The sequence below is a fragment of the Phyllostomus hastatus genome, unplaced genomic scaffold (genome assembly GCF_019186645.2).
Source record: "Phyllostomus hastatus isolate PE091 unplaced genomic scaffold, TTU_PhHast_1.1 phas_scaffold_501, whole genome shotgun sequence".
In the NCBI taxonomy this organism is placed as follows: domain Eukaryota; kingdom Metazoa; phylum Chordata; class Mammalia; order Chiroptera; family Phyllostomidae; genus Phyllostomus; species Phyllostomus hastatus.
The window spans coordinates 52924141-52928784 of NW_025334033.1; positions in this window are offsets into that span (position 1 = coordinate 52924141).

Consider the following 4644-nt stretch of genomic DNA (forward strand, 5'->3'; position numbering starts at 1 on the left):
ACCTCACTACATACATAACTGGGTAGATGTTGAACAAGGGTCCACAGGTGCTGCACTGGTCAGGCGGAGCAGAGCGGCGACACGGACCGTGAGCAGGCACCAACGGAGCCGATGCAGTCCTTGCAGAAGGGCCTGCCCCCATGCCCGGAAAAGGGGACGCCGGGAACCGACTCCCAGGGGCTTCTCCTGTGAAGTACGCCGAAGTCACTGCCCACAGGGGACTGGTTCCTTCAGTGGGCCCTGAAGTCAGACTCTGAGAGCGCTGAGGAGCTATAAGCTCACACCGATGTTACACTTACAGCCAGTAACAGAACACAGTTTCCGCAGATGGAGGGCTTGCTCTACGTATGAGCCAACTCTATGAACTCATCGTCCCCTCGGTACAGCACTGCCACTTCCTCTTCACCCTTCACCCACCCGGTGAGGTTAACAGGAGCTCGGCCTGCGGTCACACACGAGTTACCCAGGTATCCCAATGTGGGACTGTGAGTCACGATCCCTCCTTCCAGTGAGGCTTCTGGCTTAAAGACAAAGCCCTACTTCCGACCACGACTGACTGCTTTACCTACTCAATTTTGTATCACTGTTACTTAATTCTGGCTAATCAGGTGAACTGAGGCCTTGGATATCATGCTGCCAGCACTAAACAGTGCCAGAGACAACCAAGACATCAGAAAGAAACGGGAGGTGCCTAGACCCTCTCTGTGTCTCTAGCTGTGTGGACGCGAGGTCCCCGGGGACAGGATCCCACGTGTGTGAAGACGGGGGCTCTGGCCATGCGGACACCCAGCACAGGTTGGAGTGCTGGGCCGTGACTGGTTTTAGACACCAAACCCACTCCCCAAAGAATCACGCATGACGGTTCCCTGAGCACAAACAACGATGTGATGACTTGCCCTCTGAATGGCATAAATCCCTTCACAAGCTACCCCTCAAAATAACAAAAATGAAATTACCTTCCTTCAGAGGGAAACTCACTTTTCCGACTCTTTCAACCTCCGAGATGCTAGCGGGACGGTGCTCTTCCCTGTTCTGGCAGATTCAGGAGTTCTACGGAAAGAGACTAAAGAGTTTCATGTGGATCTTTCAGACTCAGGAGAAAATCCAAACGGAAGCTCAGACAGGGAGAACAAACTGTGTCTATCTGGTTTGTCCCGTTTACTACTATGTGCAAGGCCAGCCCACCCAGGCTGAGGAAGATGGTGATCCCTGCACCTCCCGGGCAGGTCAGCCTACAGGGGCCCAGTTTGCTCACAAACATACTTCTGTGGCTTGAAGCTCTTCCATGGAGTTGGTCAAAACTGATCTATTTCATCCCTTCCTTGGCCACAGTCGAACCAACCAGGGCTACAGCGACACAGCTGGAACTCTGCCTGGCTTCTCTGTAAACTCACCATCTTTTTCACGGCACTAGACTCGGCAGTCCCAGAAAACACGGAGATGAAATCAAACATCAGGCCAGGATTATACTTAGCACAGGAGACCTACTCTGAACTACTTCTGAAGTCGATCCTATTGGAAAAGGCAGTAGAGTGGGTTGGGAAGTTCTAGAACAAGCACAGTGAGAACCCATGAGGCTACTGGCTTAAAGAACAATCTCCAACTAATGAAATGCAAATTAGGAACTAAACAAAACCAGGACACGAGCAAAATTCCAGGATACATTTGATAACTTTCCTCCCTTCCCTTCATTTTATCATTTCCACGCCCTACAGCCAGTTGAGCGAGGCAGTCATGAAGCGGCATAGAACGGTTTCACCCCTGCTGCTTCCTCGAAAACAACCGTCTTTTATGTAAATGTCGGCATCACTCTACAGAGCACCTTAGGACCACATGCTTCGGGGTTAAAAAGCAAGCTTTTACAGAAAAGTGGTTTAAAAAATAAACATAAAAGTACAGGCTTTGGGGTTTGGGTTTCACTTAATTCTTTCAAGGGGGACTGGGGAAGGCTCATCAACACAACTCAGATATTTTGTGTGTGTTTGACAGTATCTAATCCCACTGATTAAAGTGAGACGGTGAGCTTTCAGAGTTAAACATACTATAGTGAGCTTTCAGAGTTAAACTACTAAAGTGTATATACAATATATACACTTTAAAGTCTCAGATTTTCTTTCCTAAATAACAGATAAAAGTATTTTTAAAGTGCATGGATCAACTAAGAAAAACACAAGAATGGCCTCCCTTCTCGTTGCCACTGCCCTCGTGCTAAAGCTACACGCTGTCTGAGGCTGGAGTGGTGGGTCCTGAGGATGTCTCCTGGAGCAGAAGGGAGCAGAATGGAGCAGCCCTGCCGCGGCAGCGTCACAGCCACCCCGCTCCGGCCCAGGGGTGCTGCACAGGGGTGCTGGAGAAGACGACGGCGGCGGGAACTAGGGTCGGAGGAAGAGGGGGGACACAGCTGGAGTCTGAAGGACGGAGGCCAGGAAACACGTCTGTGGGGGCCGCCTCCCGCGGGACCCCTGCAGAAGGGAACGGCTGCAGAGAGAGGTCCCGGGGCTCTCTGGCCGAGCGAGCGCAGCTGATGTCCGTGCGGGAGCGGCCTCTCACCGGGCACTTGCCGGGGGGAACAGAGCGGTAGGGTCGTCTTTGTTTGAAAATTAGCGGCTCGTAATTTTAAAATCTAGGTGGTGCTATGTATAAGCATGTCTGCTATGTATTTCTTTTAAAAACTCTGCTGAAAATTTTTCATAGTAAAATGCTGGGGAAAAAATAACCCTTTAAACATGTCTTCTTTCTGAAAGCACCAATTCAAAAACTAAACAGATGGAAAAAATGTAAGGACTCAGCCACTTTGCGCAGAGAGTTCTAGTGTCTCTCCTACGGTGAAGTACTTTCTTTCGGCTGTTCATTTGTATCTGCGCTCTGGGAGACAGGGTGCAGGCGAAAACAAATGATTTTCCTTTTATTGTTTGGTTCTGTAAACCTGGACAGGGAGAGACCGAGGAAACAGCTACCTCTCAGGATTTGCTGGGCTGCAGAATTCTCAGCACCTACCTATGCTTCGGTAAATAATATTTTGTCCCTGAAGTTCCATAACTTCAGAAATCTAATATGGGAATAGTGAATGCATTTTTTAAAAATACCTTCTTTTAGCTATTTTGTGCAAACGGAACACAGAAACCCTGACTGCTAGTGACACGCCGAGGGAGAATGAAACGTGGGGATGTCCAGGACTTCAGAGGCGCCTGGACAGTGAGAGGCACACGAAGGCGATGGGAACAAGTCCCCAGGCTTCCCTGATGCAACAGAAGTAGGATTCCAAAAAAAAAAATAAATACAGAGACTCTCACGGCAAAAATAAACAGCAAGTGTTATCCAGGGAGCTTGCTGTGGCCTGGCAGCTCCATTTTGAGAGAAAGTCAGAAGTTAATAATAGGCAAGAAAAATAAGCAAGGCTTTAGCTGACCGGAGAGCAGCTCGGTAGAGAATCATGTTACAAAGATTCTGTGAGCAAAGGCATGATCACCCATTAGTGACGAGAGTGGTTGGTCATTCGGTTATCTGATGGGCTGACACACAGCAGGTTGGCTTTTTGCTGCCCAAACAGAGTCTAGAAAATAATTTCTAATGTCTTACAAGGTATGTACATTCTGGCCAGGGTGATCCTCTACAGAGCGCACTCAAATGTAAAATGATCATGGTGTGGCGCTGCGCAGAGCACGGGGAGGCGAGGGCAGCCCCCCCGCCCCACCCCACCCCACTCCGGGCTGTGCGCCCGGGGAAACGGAAGGAGCAGGCAGTGTCGCCTTTGCTCAAGACGCAGATGCCACCGCAGACCTACTGTGAGGAGCCCTGTTCTTCCGTTTCCCGTCCCGTGGGGGTAGGCACTCACATGGGAAGGAATGAGCCAGAGGAAACCGCCTGAAGAAGGCGACTCCTCAGAGGAGGCAAAAGACTCTGACACCCTGGAATCACAGGATACCTCTGACTGGCTAGTCAGGTCCCTTGCCCTCAACCCGGGGCAAACGGGCAGGTTTTCTCACGACCTGGCATCTCTCCCGGGGAACGCCGGGGTGGGTCAGCGTCATCCATCCCTAAAGGGGCAGACTCCTCCCGAAGCATCACAGGACTGACCTGCAGGCACGGAACGCTACCACTTCCCAGCTCCTCCTAAAACACGCACTCACTCCACAGGGAGGTGGCCTCAGCGGCTCAGGGCAGACAGAAGCCTTCTCACAGATGGAAACCGTTTCAAAGACAAAATGAAATGTGCTAAAAAAATAAATAAAGTAATAAATAAATCTAATGATTTCTCACAATTCTGAGGAAGTAACTCAAGACACAAGGAGTAAGAAACCAGAAGTACCGACAACCGCGGTGGTCCCTTCAAAGCCTGAGGCCCCGCCGCCCTGCCCCTCTGGAGACCACGGGCTGCAGCGCCCGCGGCACGCCACAGGCCTTGGGGTCACAGAGCGGGGATGGCCCTGCCAGGGGAATGCGAGACCTGGCCTGGAAAAGAACTGACCCAACCAGCAGCGACAGCGAAGCTCGTTATTACCTTTCCTACGAGACTCTGAACACCACAAGCTGTATGACCTCAATGCAACCTAAATACAGGGATTTTGAAAGTGTGATTGGTTCCAAAGCAAAATTTCTAAATAACACTCCTACTCTAAAGAAACAAAAGCACAGTGGGGAATC